This window comes from Sphaeramia orbicularis, chromosome 24 (assembly GCF_902148855.1).
Source record: "Sphaeramia orbicularis chromosome 24, fSphaOr1.1, whole genome shotgun sequence".
In the NCBI taxonomy this organism is placed as follows: Eukaryota; Metazoa; Chordata; class Actinopteri; order Kurtiformes; family Apogonidae; genus Sphaeramia; species Sphaeramia orbicularis.
The window spans coordinates 4,866,323-4,879,221 of NC_043979.1; positions in this window are offsets into that span (position 1 = coordinate 4,866,323).

Sequence of the window (12,899 nt, forward strand, 5' to 3'; positions counted from 1 at the left end):
CGCCTGAACCATAGTTTATGCTGCTCTAAATTGGACATCACATATTGTAAAATTATACCCTGGAGCGTCATTGGTATAATATAACATTGAACAGTATTCAGATGTGGGTGAAGAAACTTGAACTTGCTTGACTTGTTGACAGTGAAAAGGCTTCATCAGTTATGTTCGAGGACTGTAAAACTGTCATGATTAAGAGGTTTTTCTTTGTGTGTTGTCATTTAGGACCTTAAACTATAAAAATATAAGTGTTTAAGTTAATACAATGGGTCGTACACTTAAAAAAAAATTACATAAAAGCAAAATGCAAGTTAAACAGTGGTGATATGATGACAGAAAAAAGAAAAAGTTGAATTGTGTGTATGGTTGAATTCAAATGACCTCTGACGTCTGATTTTATGGTCAGTGCTGTCATCCATAACAAATTAGAGCACATTTCACTAGAGACACTTAAATGCCTTCCACTACACAAAGCTAAAATCCTCAATGATTTCATGAGTTTCCTTCAGCAACACCACCCTTAACTGCTGTTGGAAGATTTATTTTTTGGAAGGAGGGGGGTTCAAAGTCACTGAACGGAGCACGCCCAATTTGATGATCAATCCCGTGGCTGCACTTCAGCGCATAAAACTTCCCCTGGCTGTGCTTTTGTTGGCCGGCTTGGCAGGGAAGACTACAGCGATGTGACGCAAACGTGGACCTCGGGGTGCTCCGGCTTGGACACAGCTAGTTGGATTTGATGTCCCAGGGCGGTGGCATGTTAGCCGAGGGCTGTTATTATTCTGTCTTCCTGTTTGGCACTGCTCACACAGAGCAGTAAATACCTGCTGGCTGCAATCTTACATCTGGGCCTGATAAAAACCACGATACTGCAGCTAAGCCTCGATCTACTGCGAGTCCAAGTCTATTAGGCTCTGCTGTCTTCCTGTCATGTCACTGCTGTGAAACAACACTTAAAAATCAGCTGTCGCCTGTTTTGGAGGCGCGCAGCTAATTTGCACACGTGCTACACTTGCATTGCAAACATTCCAGCTGTTTACTTTTACCCTCGTGTGGCTGAGTTTCCTTAAAACTTCTCCTCCTGCTTTGCAGGGGAGTTCAAAGCTGACCTGATTTTATTTCAGCTACACAACACCTGCAGACTGAAAGAGACGATTCATCTCTAAATCTGGCAGTGTCTGGATATCTGTGACTACTGCGTATGTGTGTGTGTGTAGTCATTGTATTTTCACGTGTGCCATCATCCCCGGCGGATACGAGCCGCATAAATCTGGCCTCATCGTTAATGAAAGTCACAGAAAAATTCAACAAAGAACAAAGTCTTGGTCCAAACCATCTCTCTGTCACTTGCCAGGAATCCAGATGGTACAAGTCTATACATCACAGTATAATGTGCTTTCATTGTACACAGCCTTGTTTGGTATGTTGTGTGGATCTTTTGTGGCAAGTGTTCACAAAAGTACATTCACTGAGTGCAGAACCTCTGACTTGACCACAGACACCACTGTCTTTGTCCCGTCTTAGAGCAGGACGACATAACAGTGACATTGTTCTTCAGCTGTGGCTACGGAGCGACACTAGCAGTTAAAAAGGCATTTCATTAACTTTGCACCCTCCAATTCATAATACAAATATTTCTGTAATGACACGTCAAGCCCAGAGGCACCAAATATGCCAAAAGAACAAAAGGCTCTCAACCGATAAGGACGAACGAAACTGTGGAAAGGCCCCGTCTTCGAATTCCCTTGTATGACGACATGCACTGGTACTTCAGGCATTTCCTTTCATGTTCTAAAAAATGGCAGAAATGCACTTGTTCATTCATAAAGAGGAAGCGTCACACCCAAAGTGGAGCCAAATCAATTCTTTTTTCAGGCTTTATCTTGTCAGGTCACGGTGGTAGTGCACGACATAAGGTAACCCTGACAATCCTTCCACACCACTGGACTTCCATGTATTCTGTCCAGAATGTTGTGGGAATTTGCAGAATAGCTCATTCTGAACAAAAACTGCCAGATTCAGATCATTTTCAAATGGTTTACAACCATGTAGCAAGAAAACAAGCTAATGCAAAGTGGCATTGTTATTAGGTGTCTGAATCACCTTAAATGTTCAGTCTATCCTTTTAAATTTACTTTCATAAATGGAAAATCATATTCATGATTATGCTTCCATTAATGTATAACGGTTTAAAGGAGGGTTTTTTTTGTAACCTTACAATGAGCCACTGATGGAGGGACCAGCTCCGTCATGTTGTGCAACTATTTTTCTACAATAGGATGGAATGCACTTCTTCTTTTTTTTTTTTTTTTTGTTTAATGGCAGGGAGCCTTTGTTTTCAGTGTCACCTTAGAGGAGGAAGAATAGAAGGCATTGACGGAAGATGGAATATCACAAATAACCACTAAATATCACAAACTCTTCCCTTGGTTTGTGGGTGTTTAATGTGGTGGGGGGTGGGTTGTGTGGTTGTGGGATGTGAGGATGCTAACACCCTCCAAACAATTACTGTCTGTTTATTTTCAGATAATTTAACAAGTTTTCCCAAGTTTGCAGAAAACTGTGGAGCACAGGTGAAGTGTTTGGAGATCGTTCCATAAGAGAATATGCAACTTTTAAACTGTACAATAAAATAAATAATGTTGCATTATTTTGAGACATTATTTTTGAGATCTTTGTACTAAACTGTGGACAATGTGAGCAGAAAACCAAGATGTGACAAATGACAAAAAGTGAGTGTAAAAACTAAAAACATCCTAAATATTGTGCAATTTTAGAACTACAAATGAACTGACAGAACAATCTGTTAATTCTTTTTTTTCCCAACCATCCTTTATCTGGGCTTGGGGACTGACTAAAGTGACCCCAAAGAGACACTCTGGAGGAGTTACTTAGGTTAGTTATTCATTTGTTTGATTAGTTTTTATTTTCATTTTTTTCAGTTTGGTTTGGTTTTTAAACTTGCGGTCCACTTAGGGTCAGGGTTAGGGATGACAACAAGTCACAGTAAAACGTGAACATTTTTAACCAGAACATTTTTAATTTTCAGTCTACATTAACAATGGAAATGTACTAAAACAGAGACAATAGAGAAAACAGTTAATGTCAGTGGGACTGATTTATATCCAGTGATTTGTTTCCGATAAAGAATGATATGTGTTTTCATGTCAGAGTCTCCAAAAGTCTCCAATAACACCAGATAAAGAGGATGGATTTGTCAGTCACTTTTTTGATAAAGAGTCTCTAGAGGGGTCTGAAAAATCACTAAATATACCAACAAAAGTCTAAGTGTGAAACACTGACTTTTCCAGCTACAGACAGACCGTGGGTTTACATGACTGGGACACAGGAAATCATCTGGTGTCATTTAGAGGAAAAATGTGTGTGTTTTAGTGTTTGAGTCACTTTTAGAAAGTTGCTAAAAGTTTCCAAACAAATTTTAGAAGTAACTAAATTTGCTGCTAGGTTGCTTTTTAAAAAAAAAGTTGTTCAAGTAGTCTGAAAATCGATTCAATCTAGTAACAAAAGTTCTAAGTTAGCATCAATGGACTTGGAATGGGTAGCCCGAAGAAATAGCATGTTAGCGTCGCTGTGTCCCTGTGACAGTGGCGACAGTAGTTGACTGTGATGTAAACTGGGCATCTGTGAAGGGGGCTGCCCTCTGTGTCTTAATGCCTGGTTTTGGAAATGACAAGGGATGTCAAGTCACATTTTACACATTTTTCCAACTTGGACAAAATTGAATTCAATACATTTTGGAATTCTTTCTACTTAGCTCAATATTTGAACAGTAAATACAAAGCAGCTATGACATGACTTCCAGCTCTTGTCTTTATGTGGAATAAACCCCATGACCCTCTACTCACACAACAATGTGGTTAGTTGCAAACTCTACTCGAGCCAGAGATATTTGTCAGGCTGAGGCTGCTGGCAGTGGAAGACTGTAAAGAGTCTGAAGAGTGCCAAGTATGTGACAAATCTAAAGTTTAACAGAACTCAAACATGCTAAACAACAGCGGAACTCTATACTTTTTTAATATATACATTCAGGTCTTTCAACTATGAATCACGTAAGGATTGACATTCACTCTGAACTATACTGTATGTATGACATTCATGGAACCAAACCACTAGTCATTAACTAATCATGTTACAACTTTGCTATGTTACAACACTATGACCATACACCAGAAAGAACACACAAATATATGTCCATGACATCCAGCAGATAAAGTTTGGTACAGTTTAATCCATTATTGGCACCATTTAGAAGACAAACTATGTGTTGCTTTTAGAGCTATAGAATATTATGCAACATTTTGCTCCCAGGCAAAACGTTGCATAATGTCCTTGCTCGGCCAGAGTTTGATGCCAACATATACAGTATCATTCATTTTATATGAGCTGCCACTGAGTTCACAAGACCTGTGTGAGACACACTATCATACTTGATTGGTATACCTTAATTCAATTCATTGCTAACCAGTACAGGCTGTGTGCTAGTAGATGGCTCAGTGAAATTCCTTTTGCAAGTCCTTGTGGAATATGTGTTTCTAAAAGCTTGGAGTGCATACTATAAAGATGAAGGAGAGATTAAGTTTAGCTCATAAATCAGATGGACATTGGCCAAATTACACACTAGAACATATTTTAGATTTCTCCAATGCTGGTTTGAGCCCAAGTTGTCATCTTTGTGAAAAGTTTATATTTTGATGACACAGAAGTGAGTAACTGACAGCTATACTGATCAATCACTGTCAAAACTCATCAGATGGAACAGACAGGACTAATCCAGTGGTTGGCTGGTGGGCAGACTGCATTTTTACTGAGTAGGAAGTCAGAAGCAGGACCTGTGAATGTACTGTTTTGACTTTTCTTAGCCAGGGACAGCAGCTTGGCACCGTCCATCTATCGGTGACTCTTCAGTTTGTTCAGTAACCTGATGTAGCTTTTGAGGTGGCTAACAGGCTAGCACTTTCCTGCCACAGGACCTCACTAAACTAGGTGGCTGAATTACAGCACTACCAGGTCTGTATCAGAAACCAGCACATATGTAGAAATGCAGCTACTTCCTGTCACCAGTATTTCAAAGGAATTTTCTGGGATTTAAATAAAACATTACTAACTTTGTTTTCCTTACCCAAGAAATCCATCCATCCATCCATTATCTTCCGCTTATCCGGGGCCGGGTCGCGGGGGTAACAGTCTAAGCAGGGATGCCCAGACTTCCCTCTCCCCAGACTCCTCTTCCAGCTCTTCTGGGGGGACCCCGAGGCGTTCCCAGGCCAGCCAAGAGACATAGTCTCTCCAACGTGTCCTGGGTCTTCCCCGAGGTCTCCTCCCAGCAGGACATGCCCAGAACACCTCCCCAGGGAGGCGTCCAGGAGGCATCCGAAACAGATGCCCGAGCCACCTCAGCTGGCCCCTCTCGACGCGGAGGAGCAGCGGCTCTACTCCGAGCTCCTCCCTGGTGACTGAGCTCCTCACCCTATCCCTAAGGGTGCGCCCAGCCACCCTGCGGAGGAAACTCATTTCGACCGCTTGTATCCGGGATCTTGTCCTTTCGGTCATGACCCAAAGCTCATGACCATAGGTGAGGGTAGGAACGTAGATTGACCGGTAAATCGAGAGCTTCGCCTCTCGGCTCAGCTCCTTCTTTACCACAACCGACCGGTACAGCGACCGCATCACTGCAGACGCTGCACCGATCCGTCTGTCAATCTCACGCTCCATCCTTCCCTCACTCGTGAACAAGACCCCGAGATACTTAAACTCCTCCACTTGGGGCAAAGACTCCCCACCGACCCGGAGAGGGCAGACCACCTTTTTCCGGTCGAGAACCATGGCCTCGGATTTGGAGGTGCTGATCCTCATCCCGCTCGCTTCACACTCAGCTGCAAACCGCCCCAGTGCACGCTGAAGGTCCAGGTTCGATGAGGCCAACAGGACAACATCATCTGCAAAAAGCAGAGATGAAATCCTGTGGTCCCCAAACCGGACCCCCTCCGGCCCTTGGCTGCGCCTAGAAATTCTGTCCATAAAAATTATGAACAGAACCGGTGACAAAGGGCAGCCCTGCCGGAGACCAACATGCACCTGGAACAGGTCTGACTTACTGCCGGCAATGTGAACCAGGCTCCTGCTTTGGTCATACAAGGACCGGACTGCCCTTAGCAAAGGGCCCCGGGCCCCGGACCCCATACTCCCGAAGCACTCCCCACAGGATACCACAAGGGACACGGTTGAACGCCTTCTCCAGATCCACAAAACACATGTGGACTGGTTGGGCGAACTCCCATGAACCCTCGAGCACCCGATGGAGAGTATAGAGCTGGTCCAGCGTTCCATGACCAGGACGAAAACCGCATTGTTCCTCCTGAATCCGAGGTTCGACTATCGGTCGGATCCTCCTCTCCAGTACCCTGGAATAGACTTTCCCCTATTCCTATTTCTTATCGGTCAGCCTCGAGGAAATTCTGGCAAACCATCCGGCGCCTCAGGAGGGGAAAGCAGTGCGCCACCAACACTGTTTACAGTGGAAGTGGGGAGCTGCTGACCTCGACTGGGGATGTTGTCGGACGGTGGAAGGAATACTTCGAGGATCTCCTCAATCCCACTGCCACGTCTTCCATAGAAGAAGCAGAGGCTGAGGTCTCAGAGGTGGACTTGTTCATCACCCAAGCTGAAGTCACCGAGGTGGTTGGCAAGCTCCTCGGTGGCAGGGCACCGGGGGTGGATGAGATTCGCCCTGAGTACCTTAAGTCTCTGGATGTGCAGGGACTGTCTTGGTTGACACGTCTCTGTAACATCGTGTGGTGGTTGGGGACAGTACCCATGGATTGGCAGACCGGGGTGGTGGTTCCCCTTTTTAAGAAAGGGGACCGGAGGATGTGCTCCAACTATAGGGGGATCACACTCCTCAGCCTCCCGGGGAAAGTCTATTCCCAAGAAATCCATTAATTGTTTTTTCTTTTTTTTCTGAAGAATGCCTCAGCACCAATAAAATAAAGCAGATTAAAGGTTCAACATTTAAGAACTGTGTGAGTGAAATTTGTGTGGGAGTCCTATTGCTGGTAGTCAGACATTCATTGACATTTCCAAGACATGTTTAAGCTAACAGTAGTCAGCACAAGAAAACTGAAGCAAAATAGAAACACTAAAGAAGTCAGGAGTGAGTAGTAGTAGTAGTAGTATCAGTGTACATGTCATCGTGGATGTAAACTCTCCCAATGCTACAACTGGACTAGAGCTGTGGTTGATTGCTTGGGTGGTGCTCAGAATGCTTGAAACAAAACAGGGACAGAAGTTGTTTTGGTCAAACGTGCACATGATGAAGCACGTTGTTGTATTAAAAATGACTAAAGGCTCATTTATTATCTACATTAGATATGTATACAGATAAAATCATGCACAAAATGCATTCACTTTGTGCGTATTTCAGTACATTGCATGTACAAACAGCAGCCTGGAGGAAATTCGAAGAGATTTTTCTTCCTCTACTCTAACCAAAAAAAAAAACTCTTAGTGTTTGGCCTGAATGTTAAGTCAGAGCCGTATCCTCTAGTGGATTGATTGCCAAACGCTCAGTATTAATGTAGTGACGTTTATACTGTTTGAAATGCTGGATTCATCTGTTTTTGTATGTATGAAGAGTATAAATGAGTCTTTAATGCCTACAAAAGTTAAGAGTACATAAAACTTGCCATTTTCTGGGTGGAACTGCAGCTCAGATGTTGTTCTTTCATGTAGTGACGTAAACTTTCAAAGTGATAATTCTCAGACAGCGGAAGAAGGTGAATGACAATCCTGCTACTGCGAAATGTTCACCTGTATTTTGGCTGAGTTCCTCCAGTAAGTCAGATTAATAGATGTCAGCAACTGAGACTGTTGTTAACTTGGGAATGGAGTTACCAATGAAAAAAAAAAAAAAAAAAAAAAAAACACTTCCCCCGAGCACAAAACAAGACTTCAAAACTACAAACACTAATGGTACAAATTGAGGTTGGTCTGTACGCTAACGTTGCTACAATGCTGCCTACTGTCTTCAGAATCCTTTCATATCTTTAAAATAACTGTCATTTCCTTTCAGTCTATCAGACAGGACTGGTCAGTTGGCAAAATATATATATTAAAAAAATAATGTACTGTCAAATATTAGTGACTGGAAGTTGCATTTTAGCACATGGTTAGAGAAAATCATATTTCTGAAAAAGAGGAAGTCATTACACCAGCCCTTGGCTTGACTGGACAACTTCCCAAGTAAGCTTCCTGTAAACTAGTCAAGATATATTTTTTGTCAGTTTGTCAACTTCAGTTTATTTGTTTGGGGGCGTCTGCTAGGTATAATTGGCTAGAGATGACATAAAAAACAACCTTCTTGCTAACTCACCTTATTTGTAGGGATGTCCCAATCCAATCTAAAGATCGGTATCGACTGCCAGATTGGCAGTTTTTAGAAAATTGGGTCGGATTTAGTCACGAAATCGGGCCTGTCCGGGCCTGGTTTTTGGGGTGGGGGTGGGGGGTGAACAAACATCCTGCCCCCTCAAGTTAAAGTTTCTGAAGGTAGGGAAAAGGAAAATTAGCTCCACTAGAGCAGGAGGCTTAAAGGAATTAGTAAAGAGTCTATAAGTTTCACTTGCACTTTATGGTTCGGTAGGGATGCTCGAGTTGGGTTTTTTTTAACCCGCAGGGTTTTCGTGGAATTATTTGACCCGAACCAACCTGCCCAGCAAATAAACTGACATTCTTTTGACCCACCCCAACCCAAACCTCAAGTAACCTGCTGATCCGCGCATCACTAACATACAGCACGGAACGCACCCACATATAGTACCTGGACAGACTTTACCATAGACGTGCTATAGCAGTAGCAAACATACGGCCTGCGGGCCAAAACCGGCCCGCCAAAGGTTCTAATTTGTCCCACAGTATGAATTTGGAAAGTGCAAAAATTATACTAAAGTTATTAAGAGTCAAAGGTGTCATAGTTGTTTTAGTTCAGGGTCCACATTCAGCCCAACTGTGATCTCAAGTAAAATAATAGCATAATAACAAATAAATAATGACTCCAAATTTAAATCAAAATTCCATTGTAAACAGTTGGTATGGGATCAGTATCAGCAAAACTAATCCTAAAAAAATCAGATCGAAAGCAAAAAAATCTAGATCGGGACATCACTACTTATTTGCAGTAGCAACATTTCTACAGTCCAACAAACCATAACTGAAGGAAAGCAACTGATGAGAGTGCACATATGCGAGGGGGCTTCAAAAAGTTTGTGAAAAAGAACATAGCTTTGACGTGGTTTAAATGGCACGGCCCACAGTTTTACACAGATGGACTTCAAGGCTGGTATCAGCACTTACAGAAATGTATTCACCTAGACGGAGCATATGTTGAAAAATAAACGTCATAACTTAAACTTCTGTTTCCAACTGTCCTTTTTCCATGAACTTTTTGAAGCCCCCTCATACTGTAGAATACATAGAGGAGGTCATATGCACTGGATACTATCATTAATAGTTCACCCAAATTGGTATATTTGAGAATATAATTCTGCCAGCACAAGTACATAAGAGGTAACTCGCATATGTTCAGAAATATTGTAACATTATCCCTCATAAAAATAAGTGAAAGAGCAACGATGACTGTGGCTCAGGTGGAGAAGGAGACAGAAAGAGAAAGGATCTTAGGCTGAGTGGAAATCTGTGGTGTGTGATGATTTATTCTCTGCTCTGGGGCTTTTCTCATGTGGGTGTGACCACAAACGTTTATAGTGACCACATTTGAAATACTTTCAAACCCTGCTTTGCTTATGGATACAATTAAGTTAACTCCCTGGAGCAGATTTCATCTCATAAAACTGTATCTGATATGATTAAGAACTTTATTTATGACATCTTGTTTTTGTCATAAAAAAAGAAAACATTTTGTCTTAATTAAAGTTGCAACAATCCAGAAAAAAAAGCCCCCTCGCTCAGGAAGCAAATGTTCTGTGTGCACTGAATTTGTGTTGCCATATAGATTATTTCAGCACTGATGTAACATATGATTCACAATTCAGCCCAAGACCATTGAAATCTATTCATTTTATCATGCTCTTAAATGCATTCAAAGAAAAAAGAAGTTTCCCGTAAAACTCACTGACCTCTCTGACAGTCAGGGTTTTCCCTACTGTTAGAAAATGTAGATGCTTCACCTATACCCTGAAGAAGTAAAACACATCTGAGACTTTCCCACCACTCTGGAAGGAAAAAATACAGTATCAGCCTGACAAGGCTGTACTGTTTATAGTAATAAACTTTCTAAAAATGTTTAAATTACTATGGTTAACTTGGTGTGAATTCATCCTTGAGCAGATTTGTTTTTTGTTTTTATTAGCTAACAATACTGGTGCAAAATATTACAACAAAAGCAGATGTAGGAGTAAAAATAAAAATAAAAGCACCTAAACCCTTCATAAACCAGGAGAAAACCCTGGATGGTTATCAATGGGACGATATTCTTATACATAAGTAAGGTCTAAATATTCTGAAGAACTAGGACATCATGTCCATGAATCACATGTTCTGTACAAATGTTGAAGTTTTTAACACTAATCATTAAAGGCAACTCTAATAAATTCATATTAGTAGCAGTTACAGTTGTCCAAAAATTAAATCCTTTGCAAATAAATGAGAACATGACATGCACAACTGCAGAACTATATCCAAAATGAGGACTTTTTTTTTTCTTTTAAAAGCTAGTGTAGAATTATCTTAGAAAACATTGTCAGTGACAGAGTGGATCAGTTACTAATTAAACTAATGTGATAAGACTTCATTAAGCAAGTCAACATAATGAGAGCAGAGTAACACTCAGAAAACCCTTTTTCTAAATGACCCTGTGTAGGTGGTGACTTTAGAAGGGTCTGGTTCCATTTGGCTGCCATATAGTGTCTCCATAGAAATACCAAATCAAATGCAGTTGAGTTCTTTAGGGTTCACCGACTCTGCTTGGACCCTTGACTACGTGCAGCTCCTTGTGTTAAGTACAGCTCTGTTAATAGAATAGAATAGAATAGAATAGAATAGAATAGAATAGAATAGAATAGAATAGAATAGAATAGAATAGAATATCTTTATTGTCATTGTACAGGTACAATGAAATTAAAAAGTGCAATTGTCCTAGGTGCCATAAAAAAGTAAAAAATAATGTATATAAAAGAGTATAAAAAAGAAAAATATAAAAGGAAAACCCTGATGGCATAAATATCAAAAAAGCAGCATAAAAAAAAGAGTGTTACTAGAAGTATAAAAGACACATAAAACATCATCATATACTCTGGACAACATTAAGCATTCCACACAAATTAGTTAATGTCCAGCAGTATTCAGTGCAATTCTGGCCCTGGGATAAAAACTGTTTTTTAGACAGTTTGTGCTGGCCTGTAGTGTCCGGAAACATCTGCCAGAGGGTAAAAGTTCAAAAAGTGGAAAGCCAGGGCGAGTTGCATCTCTGATGATATTCCGTGCCCTCCTGAGACAGTGGGAACTGTAGAGGTCCTCCAGGGAAGGAAGGGGGCAGCCGGTGGTCTTCTGGGCCATGGTGATGACCCTTTGGAGCGCCTTCCTATTCGCTGCCGTACAGCTCCAATACCACACACAGATGCAGTACGTCAGGATGCTTTGTATGGCACATCAGTAAAAAGACACAAGCAGGTTCTGGGAGAGATGGTTACTCCTGAGAGTCCTCAGAAAATAAAGTCTCTGCTGTGCCTTTTTTAGCTTACTGGCCAATAGGCTGTAAGCTACTGTCGTCATGCGGCCTCCGGTGGCGGCGTCTGTCGTCTGTTACAAAAATTTCAATGGTCTTCTTCTCAACTACAATTCCAATTGACTTCAAACTCGGTATACAGCTTCTTTATGATGATGTCAACACAAGGTATTGAAATTATTTCGATCCGGATCTGATTCTGGATTTGGTGTGACTTTGACAATTTTCCCATTATAACAGATAAGAAGTGGATTGATACAATAAATCAGTATCAATGATATCAAGTTGGAATTTGAATTTTTTTTACAGATCTGATTGGAATATGACCAAAACATGGGCTATTTCTGTAATATAATAAATACACATAACTGGATGATAATAAATGGCATCTGGATACATTTCCCAAAGCTTTTAATATGGCCGGTAAGCTACAGGGCCAGTGGTCCTATTTTAATGACGGCTCTGGTGTTGGCTCTAATACTAGTTTAGTGCTGATAAGGTCTTGGTCCTTTGCACACCTGCTGAGCTAGACTTTAAGGAACAGAAATGCATTTTATTCTTAACAGAAAACTTGACTTTAATGGTGGTTATGAGGTTTCCCTTCTGTCACTCAGCTAGTGGTACCATTAGCTTGGCAAGTTTCACCGTGCTTCCACCGTGTTGTTAAAATCTGGTCAGCTAAGACTAAGAGCCAAGATGGGGATGGCCAAAACAAAAACACAAGGATCCAAAGGCTCGTCGAAAAACCAATGGGTGTTCACTACTTCTATATGCTGCTCATACTTGCAGATGTGGCTGTCTGCTTGTCGCTTATGACTTTGTGGAGGAGTTTGTGTTGTCCTGGGAGCCAGTTGTTTTTGGATAGTCGTTAACTCCATTTTTTAGCTAACGGTGGCGGGTGTTGATGTTGTTGTGAGAAAAACCATCACATCCTTTTTATTTAGGAAACCCATCAAAGTCCTCTACGAATAAATAAAACAAATCATTCCACATTTTCAATTTCTCTAAAAAATATAAAAATAATACGTGTAATTTCTTCACGTTGTTCCATAATCTATATGATGACTAATGAGTGATATTTCAGTTTCTATAAATAGGGAGATGGACCTCACGAAATCACGTTGTATGTCATGCCAGTTCATAT